General features: G+C 39.2%; 1 long non-coding RNA gene across 5 annotated transcripts in view; it reads left to right on the forward strand.

Moving 5' to 3' along the window:
• The first annotated feature begins 7,619 nt into the window (after positions 1–7,619).
• Positions 7,620–18,290, forward strand: part of LOC111944428 (uncharacterized) — a 62,618-nt gene continuing 51,947 nt past the window's right edge. For 3 of the 5 annotated variants that reach the window (XR_015289408.1, XR_015289405.1, XR_015289406.1), the window contains exons 1-2: positions 7,636–7,995; positions 8,774–8,874. This is a non-coding gene — a long non-coding RNA (uncharacterized LOC111944428). Of the gene's footprint in view, positions 7,996–8,773; positions 8,875–18,290 lie in introns of all 5 variants that reach the window. The other 2 variants (XR_015289407.1, XR_002871289.2) reach the window with 1 other exon arrangement.

Genomic DNA, 18,290 nt, shown 5'->3' on the forward strand with positions numbered 1-18,290 from the left:
AGGATGACAGAACCACAGATCATCTCGGCTGAAAAACAGCTTTGAGTCCAGCCATTAATCTGACACTGCCAAGCCCATGACTAAACCATGTCCTTAAGTGCCACATCTACACCTCTTTTAAATACCTCCAGGGAAGTTCAGTCCACTGCTGCCCTGGACAGCCTGTTCCAGTGCTTAACATTCCTTTCACTGAAGAAGTTTTTGCTGAATGTCTGATATAAATCTTTCCTGGCTCAACTTGAGGCTACTTCCTCTCATACCTTCACTTGTATACTTGAGAGAAGTCCCTGATCCTCCTCATTCCAGCCTCCTTACAGGTAATTGTGGAGAGCAATAAGGTCTCCCCTGAGCCTCCAGAATTAACACTATCAGTTCCTTCAGCCTCTCCTCACCACACTTGTGCTCCAGACTTTTCACCAGACTTTTCGTTGCCCTTCTGGTCAGTTCATGGATGATTTTTTGGAAAAAGTTGTGCCAGTGTACAATTTGAAGACTTGGAAAACTTCCTAAAGTGTAACCTGAAGTTGACATGCTGGGAGAGCCAGACACCCTGCTTTCTTTATGCCTGCATAAATGTAGAAACTTTTTCCATGCCCCTGGACGTTTTGGGGGTTTTATCATAATTCAGCTGTGCTAACCTTGACTTCCCTTTGCCTGTGCAATGAGGGACCATCTTCATGTAAGGCCATTGCAAGTGTAGTTTACAGAGCAAATCACTGTGTGAGGTGAAGGCATGAGAAAATTAGGTTCTAAGACAGCATGCCATAAATCTTGCTTTATAGGCCAGGATGCTCTGGGTCGCTAGAATTATCTTGTTATAAAGGCAATGAGATAGAAAAGCAAATAGTGGCTCAGTTTTGAAGCACTCGGGTCCCTTGGACGGGTGAAAGAAATTCCTCTCAACTCTAAATGCATTGCTCTGTGCCCAGCAGCACATCCCCATGTACATGTTTTACACACACACACATTTCCCATGTGCAGAAGCGCTGGATGCTCTGCCATGTCACCGGGGTGAGTGTGCTCTGTTCCTCCTTCCTCTCTAATGAGATTCTGCTTTGCGACAGACCTTGTCAGAGGCTAATTATAACAAATGTTTGGAAATATTTGCTCCAGAATAACCTTTGGCTCTAAGATGGATCGCCTGTGTGAGGCAGGTCCCCTGGCAGAGCCCTGGAGATCAAGTTCTGCTTCAGAACAATGTCTGAGATTCAATAATGGCACTGTGTACTCGGCTGACCAAGTTTGGCAGTTTCTGATTGATTTCTTTTCCTCTTCAAGCCTTGCCTGTCACAATCAGCTAATTAAAAGTGCAGTAATCTGATATAATCTCTTTCCCAGTTGGTGTGGCAGTTGGCTCTCTAACAGAAATAATTGATTTGTAAACTGCCAAACCTCAGACATTTAGACTTGCATTGTCTCCTCTAAACCATGTCTAACAGGCAAAATTTGTCTCCTGATACATCAAATGACCCAAGCTACAAAATTAATTTAGCCTTCACTGCTATGGAGAATCAATAGAATAGAAATAGATAAATTTTAAAATGTAATAAAAGTCTGGAGGAAAAGCAAATAAACATGGATATAGTCCGTTTGTGCAAAGTCAGCAGTGTGTCACCATTTGGCTCCCCTCAGTTTTTCTACCACTGTTTTTGAAGAAGAGATTGTTACCTTTCCAATGTGATTGTCTTTACACTTCAAATCACACTTTTTTCTTTTTTTTTTTCCTTTTTCAAAAATAGTTCAAACCTCATGTGACACATGTGGCTCTCAGTGGCTGGTGACCCAAACAATAGAATCCTTCTGCCAAGGAACAGTAACAGCCTTGGATTTATTTTTTTTTTTTTTTTGTATTAAGGATTCCTCCTTAGTATTAAGGATAGGATATCATTACTTAAGTATCCCTAATGCAGGCCAGTGCCTCCTCTTTTTTAGGGTACAGATATCTGAGTTAGAAGGGGTGAAAGTGTCATAAAAAGAACAGCACTGGAATAGGTACTGATATTGCTATAGCACAGAATTTTCTAGCAGAGTTTTCTGCTGCCTCCTGAAGTTCAGTTCTTAATTATTCCGACCTGACAATGAGCACAAAAGGCTGTTTTCCTCCAAAATTTGTAAATGAAGAAAAAGTAAACCATTCATGGATGGGTTTAATGGATCAGACTATCAGAGTTCTTAGGAAGCCATCTGCTTTTACAGTCGTCTTAAAGCACACCTAGAAGTTGTCAGTTTATGAGGAATAGAGCTGTGGTTTTCACCTCAGAGAGGAAATACACTGGAAAACATATCATTGTACAGCAGGAGTATGTGTGTAATAAATCTGCTTCTTTGGGGGGTTTGCCCTTTTTTTGCTCACTGCAAAATGTTTTCTTTTACATCTTTTTTTCCCAGTAGTAAATCAGCATATAAAGCCAGGTTTAGAGTGGGTTGGAAAGGCCTGTATCCCTCTGCCAGGAGGCCACAAGCCCTGTCACCCCAGGGCAGCCCCACACGGTCATTCCTGCAGCTGCCTCAGGGCAGAGTATATAAAATATGTCTAGATATAGCTCTCAAACGATGTCAGACTATGTATTTATTTATGTATTTGCACATGAGTGCATATATCCAGTATTTATGTCTGTTTCTGTACATTACATGCATATTGTGTTATGTGTGCACATACTGAATTTCAACCATATTGCTATTAAGGACTCTGGATCTGGGCACAGCAGTTGATTTTTTTTGCCTCTGTATCTCCCATGCTTTTATTTTCCATGAGTAGTCTCTAATTTTGTGTGTGATTTCAGTTAAAGTACTACAAGTAGTACTTTAAATATAAATACATTACTTTAAATATAAATGCATTTTACAAGTGAAATGGTTCACCTCCTAAGGGATTTGAATCTGAGATTCACACCATTAAAGGATTTAACTCTGATCTAGTAGCTTTGAATGTCCAGCTAGCTCTTAAATTCACTAAAATGAGGGTAGCTGAAGCCTATGGATGGGTTTGAGATATTCAGATCGACAAAACATATTTAATTAGATAGATATTTTATTCTGCATGTAAATTCAGTTCAAGAAGATACTTCTTGTGGTAAATATCTAAGAAAACTTTTCTAGATTTCCTCCAGAGATCTGCTCTCTCCCCAGATATATAAAGTCTTGAGTTCATCTTTAATCAATGGCAAAACTGTAGAGATTTCAAGGTTGCATTTGATGCTTTCCCTCTTTTAGAGTGGGACATCTACTTCAACTACAGATTTCATTTGGCCAACTTTTTCTTAATTTTTTTTTTCCAAATACCTAGCCTGTAAAAAAAAAAAAAAAAAAAAATCCAGAAATGAGGGTGAGAAATGCACATTATCAACCCCTCATCTTCATCCTGTTGCCACTTTGGGTAAATTGCCACCAGAGCAGGCTCCAAACAGCCTCCTTTAATTACCTTCCCACAGGTCTTGTCTCAGTGCCTGCCTTTGGCACTTTGCCCTTCATTTCACCACCACAGTCCCAGCACTTCAGCCCAAGGAGGGCTCAGCATGCACAGGCAGAGCAAGTTCTCAGGAATGGTTTGGGTTTGGAGGACTTTAGAGCACAGTCTGCAGGTGGACCAGGCATACAGGTGTGTGCATGTAGAAATGTGTGAGAGCAGGACATCAAAGCTCAGCCAAAATAATTCACAGTATTCATCAATACAGTAATTTGCCCATTTTTATATGTAGGCCATAATGATTTTGTATGATGTACAAAAGTGATTTGGGGATTTTTGGTTGGTTGTTTTTTTAGGTTTTTTTTTTGGCTAAAGTGGAAATACTAACTTATAACCCTCCCCCTGTACTCAGATTTCTCACTATTCTGTATCTGTGACTAGAGGTATATTATATTCTGGAACAAATAAATTAGCATTCTGGCCCATCCTGAGAAATGTATAATGAACAATATTTCAATGTTATCCCACAGTCAGAAGTTCTAAAAGTCAATATTTCCGTGTATGTACCTGTGCAATAGAGTATCAAAATCTGAATCATGCTTTAGGAAAAATTAAAATATATAATTACCTCTAAAATGAAAGGGCATAAATTATTCCTAATTGTCATATATCCTTCTCATCTACAATAAGGAGGACAACATTATTTCCAGCATAGCCTAAATCATGTTCCTGAGTCAAGTCAAATGACATTGAGGAATTAATTACTGAGGCACATTCAAAGTGACTACACAAAGGTTTCCTGAAGGACTGGTATGGATTAATCATGACATCTCAAGGTGTTACCCTTAATAGGATTTCCAAAGTTTTATCTATGGGTAAATTTTGAGCTCATGAACATCACGTGAATCTGGGTGTATTTTCCAATTACAGCTGTAGCAACAGAGACTTGCCTGGTTTTCAAGTTGTTAGTGAGTATGAATCTCTGCTGGTAATTTTAAAGACCTAGCATTTATTCCATAAATAGTGAAGTTTTTCACCCTGAAAGCTGAAATTGCACTACCTGGAGATTTCTATATAGATATGAGCCATATATAATAGGACATGCTTTTCTGAGTGAAAGAACTGAATTGTATGAAGATTTAGTGCTCTGGAAAATTAATGTCTCTAACATTGGTTATCAGGTTATTTGTTATGCAGCTACACATCTATTTGATCAAGATAGTTCAAATAAATAATCAGTGGGATGTGTAATCTATGGGGATTCATTGAGCCCTGTGACAGAAATGAAAAAGAGAGATTTTAGAAACTTTGGTTTGGCTTTCTTTAGTGAAAGCGTATTCTGCTACAAAATAAAAACGTTTTTTCACATATAGGTATTACTGTGAAATTGACTTTACCTTAAGGAAGAACCTAAGAGTGTTAAGAGAAAAATTCACTGATCAAAAGATACTGCAATAACTTGAAATCCAGTCCTACATCAAAAAATGATAAACTGTTCCTAAATCTAAATGAACTCATTAGAAGAGGAAATAAAGAGAAGCAAAATATGCTTGGTGTTTTGTCCACTCTTTGGATTGTTTCTTAAAGTAATTACATTTTCACAAATTATTTTTACATCTTTTGATCATTGGCACATATACACAGTATGACTTGAGCACGATGCACAGATTTAACTGTGATAATTATAGTTTTACTGAGACAAAGGCCTCAGCCTTGCAAACACAATTTACTTTCAGAGCAAATAAAATGCTCGTCTTCATAAATCAAAGCCTGTAAAAATAAACATCTATTTTAATTAATTTGAGACAAAGTTTGGGGTTCCTTTACCCCAAGTTATCATAACATTACAGCTTGTGGTAAAGGGATGAGTATCAGCTCTTGCTGTAAACTGCTGATGTCCCACATGGCTTCAGGCATGTTTCAGTACCTAATAGCAGACTGACCTTATCTGAATTACTGATTCCTCGCTCTGGCAGCCACACTGGGCATAATATCCATCAATTTTGGGCAGAATGAGTTTCCATTTTTAAGGCTTCGTTCTTCCTGTGAGCCCAGAGTGTTCTAAAACTGCTTTTGTGCGCCTTGCAAGTGGGATCATCAGGGCGTGTCTGACCCTCAGATGTGTGGCAGCATCAAATGCCAGGTTTGGCCTATGCAACTCTGTTAATGTGGCTCTCAGATTAACACTTAATCCTCAATTAATCCTTAGATTTACTTATGTCTATCACCTTTACTGACTGGGACCAGAGCTTTAAATTAAAGGCGTTCATCCCTGGTTTTACTGGCAAAGATGAACATTGGACATCAGCAGAAATGATTGCAAATCAGAAGCCTCAGCTTCTGGAGCCTGCAGCGAGTTGGTTTTTGTGAGGGAACTGGCAATTTTCGAGGCACAATCATGAAATCTGTCAGATAGTTGATCTGAATTAATAGAATTCCACTGAAAATAATATAGTAAAGATACTTTGCAATATTTGAGGGTCTAGAAACCTAGATATGAATGTTTGCCTTTTGGATAAGAAGAATTATAGGGATAAATAGCTAAATATCTGCATATTTACAGATGTGTGTGCATGAAGATATAGACAGATCAAAACAGATTGTAGAAGCAAGTGTATACTCACATGATTAGAAAATAGCTAGAAGACAGTATTTTAACATCTTTTTTTTTGCTCTTACTTCCAACACCAAGCCTTATCCTCTGTAATAGTAAAATAAGAAAATGTTCTCTCATAAAGCCATTACTTTAAAATCTATCAATAAGTTCAAAAAGCGCAGCTTTGAACCATTCTGCTTTGTTTTTTCTTTCACCAGGCATTGGGAAAACTGTCCAAACAAATAAGCATTACACTATTATAAAATACATAATTATATATTGAGTGCTTGCACATGCCCTAATCCAGCACAGTATTCACATGGCCCTTCTTCAGAAAGGATATGAAAAAGAGCTGTAAAGTACAGGGAAAAAAACGCCACCATTGTCATTCTACAACTAAAACAAAAACCCCTCCTGTCTCCCCAGACATTTAAAAATAGGGAGAATAAAAAGTTCTCTCTGCACAGGGTGGTGCCTCCCTGCAGGGCACAGCCCTGCTGACAAGAATTCCCCCCAGGATTTCTTACAGCAGCCTCAAAAGCATCCCAGTTTCTCTGGAACACCAGTGAAGAGACTGTGTTTCTCTTGGGCACTCAGGTGCTTTCCCACACCCTGACCGGGTGGCCCGGCGTGGTCCGGCATCCCTGACTGGAGCCAGCATCCCTTGTGCACACACTGCCACTGCCCTTCCTGAGAACTGCCATCACTGGTATTTCAGGCTGTGACAATGTGAAAATGGAACCCATCCTGAGGTGGTGAGGCCTGTTCCTGCTGTCTGTCCCACCAGCCTGGCCTGGAGCTGGTCAGACACAGCCGAGGGACAGCGACAGCCCCATGGTGACCCCCAGCACAGGGGACACCGAGGCCCTTGGCTTGCTTCAGGCACCATCAATGCTCGAATGAATATTGAAAAGGGCCAATCTGCCTTCCCCAAATCCCAAATCTGGAGTCTGATAACATACACCTAATATTAAATAGCAAGAAAAAAACTTTCTCCCCTAGTTCACCCTCATTTTTTTAATTACACAGTTTTGAAAAGGTGTTGAAGAGGTGCTAATCTGAGTAATTGTTTATTGCATCTATTGTTAAATCAAGCACTGCAGAGAAGCAAAACACTACCCAGTTATTCCCTATTCTTTTAACTCTTTCTTATTAAAGATCTTATTTAAATTTTGAATATTATGAGCACAGACTATTTTCTATTTATTATAATAACTTATTTTGTAATTTTTTTTTTTTTGCTATTTTTCAGGATGTTATTTCTATACCATTGGCTACACCATTCTACACCATTCCAGTAATCTCAGGTTTCAGTGGATGGGAGAGATCAAGCTCAGATGTGGCCTGTGGGTGAGGTGCTGGGGTAGGATTCCACTCTTAAATAATTATAAATATTTTTCTTGAGCAGAAGAGGATTCTGTTGTGGTTATGGCATATGAAAGGAAATATAATAGTTCATAATATAATATGAATGAATATGAATATAATATATATGAGGTATAATGGCTCATGTCCTTAAGGTGGGGAGGAATTTTGCCAATCCTGAGCTACTGCAGGACACACATTCTAGTTAGGGGATCTAGTAGGATTTGCTTCCTTCAAAAACTTGGGTGTAAGGCAGTGCTGGGTTACTGGGTTAATTGGCAGGGTTCAACCTGCAGCAGACCCAGTGGTGGCCATGGGAAACACCTGGGAGTGATGGCAATGGGAATGGTGGCAATGGGAAACACCAGGAGTGATGGCAATGGGAATGATGGCAATGGGAATGGTGGCAATGGGAAACACCAGGAGTGATGGCAATGGGAATGGTGGCAATGGGAATGGTGGCAATGGGAAACACCAGGAGTGATGGCACTGGGAGTGGTGGCAATGGGAGACACCTGTGGGTAGGAGGGCCAGGCCAGCCCATATCTGCAGGAGCTGCTGCAGGTTGTGTTTTACTTTGGATGGTGCTGCTGGAGATGGAGGAAGTTTTTGGGAGCGAGGAAGAGAAGTAAGTTGATGGAAGGGGAGTTTGGGGGGGGATGTGAAGGGCTTTAGCAGCTCTAATGTGAGGCAGGCCGCTTCCCCTTAGGTGTGGGGATGTGGTATTTACAGACAGTCTCATGATAAGCAATAGTCTAATGTAGTTTGTGTTATATGTTAATGGCATTCCAAGAGCTGTGGGAGAAGGTCTGGAAATGTGAGGAGGTTGGTAGGCCCCGGTAGGATCTGTGGCCTGTCCTTTTGCAGCCACAGGGAGGAGCCTGGGCTTGGATTGTATGTTTGTTTGTTTGTTTGTTGTCCTACCTGAGTGAACTGCACTTGAGCAAACTCTGAAAAGCTCAGCTTTAGGTTTTCCTTGCCCAGTGAAAGCAGAAGATGGTCTTCCTGTTATTAACTAAGCTATTGTTATGGTTAATTGCTCAAATGAGCTTTTGCAACAAAACTACCCTGTGAAAATTTGGTCAGTTGTGCTCTTTGTGAGTTTATATGGGCAAACCCAGCAAAATTTCAATTACAAAAATTTCAATGATGGGGAATAAGCAGAAGTTTTGATTATGTTTGTGGGATTTGTGTGGTTTAATGCTTTATTGGCTCCTTTTCTTTTGAGAAGTGGCCATCAATGAAAGGTTAGCTTTGGGGTATCTCAGGAACGATCTCTAGGCAATTAATTTCACCTGGGAAAAAGAAAATAATGAACAATTTTAATTAAGATACTGTATTTGGAAACAGATTTATTGTTGGCTTGTCTCAACTATGTATTTCACTTTTTGCTAATATATTATTAGGAGATTCTACAGGATTTGCTGGCCGAGTGTGATAATGGCAGCTGACACAGCTTTCCACCAGTTACTCCTGTAAGGAGCCTCTGGAGCATTCTACTGCTTGAGTAAGTAGCTGCTGAAAGGGTCAGTGTTGCTGTGACCAGCTTTTTAAAGTTTTGTTATGTACATTTACCACTTAAGTGTCTAAAGTAGCAAATCATTACTATTCACTCTTGTTCTCCATAGCTGGGTAAAGTTAACAGCTTGAATTTCTTCTGTGCACTGCTGCTTGATGATCTGAGTTTCTGTAGCAGGATGTGTTAATTCTGCTTCATCCTGGCAGGTGTTGGTAGGAAAAACTGGCCTAATTTATATCTGTATGTGTAGGCTGGATGCCACCAGAGTGGTTCTTCCCTAGACAGAATTTATAGAGAGAGCCCTGATCTTCAGAGATCGGGGCAGTTTTTACAGACCTTCTTTTCCCTCTTCCAAGACTGTATTGGAGATGGCAATCTATGAGTTTGGGGACTAGTACAAGTACATTTAAACCAGAAAGCTGCGTGACTCCAGCTATGCTGAGTGCACCCAGTGAAACTGTTCCACACAGTGCCCTCCAGGTGATGGACAGGTGGTCACAAATAACTTGAGGATTTTTCCCTTTGGCATGGTACAATGCCCTGCTTGTTCTGTGAGCCAAGGGGCAACATGACTTGAGTGCTTAGCCCTCTCCTTTGGTATGGAGAGCACATTCCAAGTGTTTTAATTCAATGTATCTGCCGCTTTTGTCAGATACTCCCTGTGTATGTCCTGTTGGAGGCGTGAAGGTATTGGCTTGGTGTTTGCCTTCAGTGAGATCTGATCTAGTTATTCCTGGGCTTGTGCTGAGGTGTCACTTGCTCAGTTTCTCAATGAGTTGGTACATTTTTCAGTCTAAAAAGCCTGAAATTCTTATTTCAGTTTCTTCAATAGAAATTGCATAGGAATGGAATATATTCTGTAAGAAGCATAACTGGAAAAAATAAAGTTGACTTGTTAGAATCTCTGCTGAAATGAAACGGTGCTAACAAAGCAGAACTCTGACAGCTCTAGGATAATGTAACCTTGTGGAGGGTTGAACAGAAGAGAAAAGGCTGTAAAATTCCTGTTTTAATACATTATGGTGATTCAAGGTCAAACCACTTCGATTCGGGTCATTTGTTATGGCAACACCAACAGTGATGATACTTTTGCTTTTTACACTTCAGAAATCTATAGTAATAAAATGCATTTCTTCATATAAGTCTTTACAAATAAAATATATTTTATTTATACTTATTAACAAGTGTAAATATCAAATATCAGTGCCTTGTGGTTCTCAGCTCAGTGTGTGAAGGGGGAAGAATTCAGCCAAAGAGTGAGTTTCTCCAAACTAAGACTGCTTTTATTGTGTTTTAAATATATGGAAAATAGTTCTATATGGTGAGGAATATCCTTTCCTCTTTTCTGCATTTTTCTTTTTTCCTGAAGGAGATAAGTTTTTGTTCTATGTTCAAAGTTATCTTTCTGAATTATGCATGTCTGTTGTTGACATAGCTCTCTCTTCCTAAAAGACACTGATCTGTTTCTGGAATGTTCTAAAATAACCTTCTCCCAACTTCTGTGCTAATCAGCTTTTCTTCACAACAGAACATTTAGCAGTATCAAATAAGAGTTTCAGACAAGATTTCACACTAAAAATCCCCTGTTCTGAACTACTAATTATAATTTTAATGTTTCATTTGATTTTACCTTATATATTCTATTTGTGGTAGTATGACACGATATTTAACACAATTATGCACTTCTGAATGTTTTAGGAACAGGAAAAAAAAATATCTAGTTACTGTTAAGAAATGATTTTATTTACATTTTGGATCCTTTTGGGAAAATGGGGTGACAAGTATTTCCCAGAGAGCTTGCCTGTTGGTCAAGCAGTAAAGTTAATATCATTCTCACCCCTAAAATCCAGCTGTGTGCACATTTTCAGTTAATATGTACATGTTCTCAACGTGACTTATATGTGCTCAACTATGATCAGGAAAAATATATAAATATAAGGGAAGAACATTACTACAATGAAATTAAAACTCTTGACTAAAAGGAGAGTAAACACACGGCTCAAAGCTGATTTCCACTATTCAAGCTGCTTCTTATCTCATCTTGTTTACTTTCATTGTAATCATGATTTTCTAATGCAAAGCCCAAAACAGACTCTGATGTAGACACAAGTGATACTAGACTAGAATGCTCTGGATTCTTTCATTGTGTCATTATTGACTACATATATTTTAGTGAATCTGAGGTTTTTTATAATTGTGTGAGTAGTTCAGATCCATATCTACCTGTAAATGATTTCTCTTTAATTCCTGATGGATTCAGTCGACTTGAAGTTATTTAAACCTCAAATTTTAAGCGATGTTAAGTAAAATGCTGGCCCCTGCTTATCTGTGTTTTTGTTTGACTGTGTGGGTGTAAATCCTCAGCTGAGGCTTTTATCTGGATTTATGCTGAAGTTTATCAGAAGGAATAGAAGGAGGGTTCTAGCTTGAGAGATATTTGGAATAGGGGAGAGAAGGCAGGGGAAGAGGCTGAAAGTAGCTGCAGCTAATAATTTTTCTTCAGAAAGGCTTAATTTTGGTCTGGGAACATGACTTAATCTCACTCTTGATAGCATTGCTCCTGGGATTTCAAAACTTGATGAGAAAGGCATTATCCATAGCACTGTGGGCCAGAATGAGGAAAATCTCAGACTCAGTCAAAAGGCAATTCTAATATTGTAAAGGAAAATGCTACGACAAAAGCAAACTTTGAGGATTAAAATTATATAATTATGGAGTGTAACAATGCAGAACACAGTAATTTCTTTAGCTGCTGACTGTATTGTCTGAGTCTTTGTGATACCAAAGTCCATTTTTTGCACCTAGCAAAGAACCATTCATGGCAGAGAGGGAAAAAATTGCTTTCACAAGCTTAAAACTTGTGAAGTCATGATGTGAAGAAAGTTCTTAGTAGAAGAACATGTAAAAATTTCTATGTGTATGAGTGAGATATATCATACTTTTCATTACATGAATCAGGATTATATTGAATGCTAATTTTGGCTGTTGTATAATGATTCAAATTGTTGAAAGCAGATCTTTGATCTTGGAGTGTTTATCTTTGGGTTTATTTCAAAGCTGAGAGAATGTTCATCATAGGGATTTCACAAATGGCCACTGTCATTTGATACCCAAGCACACCATTAATTGTTGAAATACAATGGCTGACAATATCTTAAATATGTGATGGAAAAAAAATGCAGTTGTGATCTACCTGGTAAAATTTAATTTTACATTAAATTTTCTTTTGGTTTTTCTTTTTGTTGGATGGCAGAAGGCTTTAATATGGTACAAAGTTCTAATTCTTTCAGGACATTCACAAGCAGAACCACTCCCTATAACAGGGGCAGCCACAATAAACTCAGGGCTGTTTGTTGAGGACCCTCAGGAGTCCCATGTTGTCTGTCTCCAACCAAAAATCCATGGAACACACATGAGCTCTTTTTGAACTAAGCTGCTGATTTAGAATGTATTTTAGTTTAACAAAACTTGTGTTAGCTAGGAATTCTGAAACCTTGTTTTCTCTCTTCAGAGAAATAAAACAAGTAAAATTGACAACAGTTAGGGTAGTTAGCTTTCTCCAGCATTTGAGTTTGTAGCACTGTATACCACAGGAACAGAAATTAAAACTATGTTTTTCTGGAAGGTGGGCACACAAGGCATTTTCAGTTTCCAGCCTTACTTTGTATCTTAATGAGGGGTGGAGTACTTCCAGTGCAAGTGATTTTTGTAGAATAATTAGCTGCATTTTATCTTCCTGGTCAAAAACCACCTTGGTATCACAATGATGGCAGGCAAGGACATACCATGTGAATAATAGGCATCATTTTAAAAAGTCAAAAAACACTCTCATCTCTCAACATGAAGCAAGCAAACAAACTCCTAATCATAAAAGGGACTAAAGAGTAATAAAAATCTGACATTGTGTTGCTGGCTGTCTGCATTATTTTTGACTCAGACATGCTGTAATGATCCTTCACATTGTTTTGTTTTCAAGCTATAACAGTTTTTTTTATAATCTTTGTCCCTGCTCTCTTATCTTCTAGCCAATACTGTGATTTCAGTTAATAGTTCAGTCATTTATTTTTTTTTGCTCACATGTTGTTTCGCAATGTCTAAAGAAAATCTGTGCATATTCACAGTGAATTCCCTGAAAAAATCTTGATTGACTACAAAGAAGATCTTTCTTTTGTCTAAATAGCAAGCTTCAATCCAGGCTTTGAACTGAAGTTACTGTGAAGTTACCATTGACTGCTCAACCTTGTAATTTTCCCTTAGTTGTTTTTTGAAAGAGCTGATACAGGGCTAAAAGCACCCCAGTCCTGTTTATTACTGTGTGCTGACTTCCAGCTGGTTTTTCTGTGCCACTGGTTTATTCATTTTTACAACTGCCTTAAGAGCCCACGTAGCCACTTTGATGTTTGAATTTGGCTCAGCCTGATGTGACCTTGGTGCATTATTCTGTGTTTTGCATGGAATTATTTGCTTCTTCACTCTTAAGGTCTGGACACCCCTTATATGCCTTCAGACCTCTTCTGTTATTTACCTCATAATTCTGCATTTCAGGCCTGAGTAGCAATTTAATTACAGATCTCAGAATGGCTTGGAAGGGACTTTAAGGATCATCTAGTTCCAGCCCCCTGCCATGGCAGCAATTAATCTGGTAAGGTTTTCTGGGCCAGGCTGTTTTCATGGAGAGTGACCTTAAGGAGAGTTTCTCCTCTCTACTTGTTCCTCTTGAATTTCATCCTCTGCATTTTTCAAAATATCAGTGACCTGATAACTGAGAGGTAACAGGAATTACTAATTTTATTTTGTACACTTTTTTTGTTGTAGTCAATTTGTCTGTGACAAACTTGTTGCTATGTGATCCCATTGCCTTGGTCCTTTACCATTGCTCTGCTTTTTTTGTTAGGTGGGTTTGGGTTTTTTGGTTTTGTTTTGTTCATTATTTTTGCTTGCATAATGTCCTGTATGCACCCCTAGGGGAAGGGACTTTTCCTTACTATGTTTAATAGCATGTCACACTATGGAGCATGATACAGAACTGACTCTAGATACTGAATAAAAATGAAAGACAGGCATGGTTTTGTACCTGGCTATGAGTAAGTGAACCTGAGTCTGTGCAGAAAATGTGAGTGAAATGTCAATGCCAGCACCACTGTGCATGAAGATGACATGAGTCATGCAGCCCTATTGAAAAGCAAGAATTCAGATTCTTAAGAAAGAGATGAATTTTGTAAGCATGGTGGGTTTGCCAAATTAGGAGATGAGAGTAAGATGTCAGCTTTCCTATCCCATTCGTAGCAACAGTATTACTTGCTCATGAATTTGAGTTTTTCCCCCTTCAAAGGACCACTGAATTGTACTGGTACATTATATTCAAAGTTCAGTCTTGATTCTGATCCTGATCAAAGGGATACACTTCAAGTATTTTGACATCTAATCCTTTTTCCTGACTTTGATCATTTCAGACTGAGCTACAAGTAACCACTTCCACTACCTGTGTTAGCCAAGAATGAAAAGCATCTTATCTTGCAGATAATGGATGCTGCTGCTTGGAACTTCATTCTCATGATATTTTAGTGTAAAAATGTCTGTCTCCTTCTCCTTTTTGTCAGCCCTGCTGCACTGTGTCATGAGCGAGGAGAAAAGCACTCAAAAAAATAATCTATGAAATAATAATATGGGGAAAACAGATCTGAAACCATCAGGGGGTGCATGTGAATTCTATGCAGTACAATGAAAATTAGCCCCTAGAGAGTAATAGACAGTTAAAACAAACAGGTACTTTATTGTTGCAATATAAAACTTCTGATGAGGTGGTATCATTAGACAGATCATTACTAACTTTTTCTTCTTGTGTCATAAAACAGAGCTGGCGTTTACTGGGGCTGATATCTTCCACAATAAACTGTGAAAGAGGAATTTGTGGAGGCAGCAGAAGCCACTTCAATGTTATTTTGTGGTGTTGAGTGCTCTAGACAGACTCCAGAGATGAGTGAGCAGAGGTCTCACCAGAGTTCCCTCAGGTGCCAGAAAGGAGCCAGGATGGTTCTAAATCACCTGCTCTGGTGATGTGCTATTGTCACCAGGTTTCTTGTGAAGAAAGTTCTTGCAGCTGTGCCAATATGTTGGCCCCAAAGCTGTAAGAGCTAAACTGTTTCCCAAAATACTTATCTGATATATCACTTGATAAATTTAGGATCAATAAATGCTGGGGAAAGACATCTCCTGGATTTCTTTGTCCCTTTTTAGTGTGTCTTTAAAAATTGGCAAGAACTGATTTGTACACATTTCTGTCAAGAAATGTGGTGTGTAGGGTTAAATGCATTACAATAGTACCATTTGATCAGAATTTTTGTTTTAATTTTATCTTGTCCTGTATTTCTTCACCTTCCTTGGTCAATGTTACTAAGCTTCTATTAAGAAGCAACTCCTTCAGTGAGGAGCTTGTATTTATTTTCAAATAAATGTAGGGAAGCGTGGAGAAAGTTTTGACACTAATCTAAGGAATCCCTCACCATTAAAATTTCAATCACAGCCGTGAGCAATTGCCTTTAGGTGCTCATCTCTTTGGTTTTCTGCTTGTTGGCCTTCCTCATGTACATTTTTCCTTTGTCTGCCATCAGCTTTTCCTACCCACTGCCCTCATTTGTTCTTTTTCCCTGGTAAGGTCCCATTCTTCCACCTGAGCTGGATCTCTTGGGAGGGATGCTAAGGAGAGCATTTCCTTGCTTACAGTCTTACTGATGAGTGGCATTTTAGCTGATGGGAGGGACAAGAGGGGGAATGAATCACTGTCAGTGCAGATGAAAAGTACCTGGCAAAGCTGGAATAGCTGCCTGGTGCCTGTGCCCCTCTCCTGGTCTGCATCTTCAGTTTTGCTCCTGCTCCAGTCCACCATGGGAGCTGACAGAGCTCACCTGGGCTTTGTGGAGCAAATAAGTCTGTGCATAATGCACATAATGCTGTCCAGAGTTTTGTGGGGCTGGGGCTGTTCTTTGTGTGGTTTATGGATGGCAGGACTGAAAAAAGAAACAAGTGCCAGCAGGTAATTTTGTTTCCCAAATAGTCCAAGTGTGAAATGTGTGGGCTCCATTTATCATTCCAGCTGAGTCTCTGTGGAGACTGACCTGCTCATGTTTGCCCTTTCTTTTTTTTCTTTTGTTTGTTTGTTTTCCTTGACTAAATGTTGCCTGCTGGAACAAACATTGGTTAATCTGAATTTCTAAGCATGCAAAAATGATAGATTGCTTTATTTGTTCAAGAAACTCTTTTGTAGGAATATTTTAATTGTAATTAATAAGGGGAGGGGGAGGAGGGCTGTAATTTGTTGCAGACATCCTTTGTAAGCAAAAATTGTACTGATGCCAACCATGAAGGCAATATATGTGAGAAACAGCTTTGTAATTTTGGAGGACAGCAATTATGTGATTTATTTTTACATACAGCTATATTAAAGGTCCATCCTTCTTGTTTCAAAGGATGTTTGTTTTAAAAGGCTGCAGGTTCTAAATGCTGAGATGAGCTTACCTCAAGTTTACTCTGTCACTAACTAGATATAGGAAAGACACAATGTTTGGTACAGTTTGAGGACTCCTCAGTGCTTTGGCAGATCAGATGATATATGGATTTCTGGTCACCCTTTACTGAGCAGTTACTTGGGAGGCTCTTAACCATGCTGGGATTTCCTTTCCTCCAACTTCCTTGGTGTCAGTTCAGCCACCACCACACAGCTGCACTTGCTGCTCGCTGAATGGAGGCAGAGGACAGCACCTTAATGCCTTTCATGTGGCTTCTCCTTTCTTTTGAGAGCCACTTGGAGAGAAAGCAGAGCAGACAATGCTTTCCTTCAACTCTGATCCTTTTGATCCTACTGATCCCAGCTTTCAGTAGCAATACAGACCTGAATGAGCCTGCCTTTGGAAAGGTACCTTGCTGAATACCAATATTTTTTTTAGATGTTTTCAAGAGGTAACTAATTATTTAATTTGTCTCAAATAAAAATTAAAGTGCTTTGTTTCTCTGCTTAAACCTACGTGACCTTCTGCAAGATTACATATATTAAACACTCTGGCACTTAATGGCTGAAGCTGTTACCTGACACTATGTAGAACTTCAGTATCCTTAAAATAGCCCAAGGAAGGAGATGATTTAATTCCTTTGACCTGCAACATTTTAGTGGCATTTTCTGTTTTGCAGAAGCACTGATCCATTCCTTCAAAGCTGTCTGTGGCAACTTGTGCGTGCAGGGGTGGGAAGGATGGGCTGTGATGAGTGCCATAAAACTGAAGGCAGCAGAGAGAGATGCCTGAAAAAAAAAATCCAAGTGCTTTATTAAGCCCCCTTTCCATAATTTCTGGGAGGGAGGGAAAAGCAGCTCTTTCAGGCTTGGCTAGGCTTAGAATTATCTGCTGGCTTCCTTTCATTGTCTGCACACCTTCATGGTGCTGCTGCTGGCTTGTTAGGAGCTGCAGCTCCTGGGCAGCCAGGCTGTTCCTGTGTGCAGAGGGCCATCATTTCATCTCACCTTTACACAGATATTGCTTTGACTTTGGCAGCTGAGAGGCAAGTCTCAATGTTGCCTCTAATGAGTAGTTTTTGTTGTTATTCTTGTTTCTAGTAAAATTTAATATCAACTGTAATTTGCTTTGAATACCTCCATGTCATTGCTTAAGAAACAAAAGTTGGAGGGGGATGTGGGGTTGGTTTTTGTAAATTTTATTTTGCTTTTATGAAATAAAAAAATTATGGAAAAAAGATGATCTTTACAGCTTATTCTCAATGTATATGAAAAAAACCTTTATCTTTTGGAAGACCTGACTCATAGCTCTCTAAATGTAGCAAGGATCTAGCTTGGGAGGCTGAAGGTTTTTCACAGTATTTTAAGTATTTCTCAGTTTCACATAATTACAGTAAAATAAGCTTATGTTGGTGTATGAAGCATTTGATCACCTTTATTCATAGTAACACCAGGAGAGATTTCAATGCACTTGACATCTCAGTGTCTCTGAAGAAGGTGGGGCACATTCCACAATATTCTTGGGAGATGTGTGGTTAAAAAAATCCTTTCCCAACTCTTTCATAGCTATCAAAATTTCCAGTTTAAGGATGACCACTTGAACATTTGGATCCCTTTTGAAAAGGGGAAGGGAAGCTATTAAGATCCACAAGCTGTTGCTAACCTCCACCTGTTATTTTCTATTCCCTTTCCCACAAAGCAAAACTGCTTCATAATATGCAGAGTTTTGCTGCCAGAGCTGTTCAGCTATCAGCTCACTCAGGCTCTCATACACAGGTGATGGTTATTCCCTGAGCTCTGCTTCCTTTCTGCCAGAGTTCACTACAAGTACAGACTGCCATGCTCCTGCCCCTTGAGCTCACACACATCAGTGTTTTGCCAGCAGTAGCTTTGTGCAGAG

Source organism: Cyanistes caeruleus, chromosome 7 (genome assembly GCF_971803275.1).
Source record: "Cyanistes caeruleus chromosome 7, bCyaCae1.hap1.1, whole genome shotgun sequence".
Taxonomy (NCBI): domain Eukaryota; kingdom Metazoa; phylum Chordata; class Aves; order Passeriformes; family Paridae; genus Cyanistes; species Cyanistes caeruleus.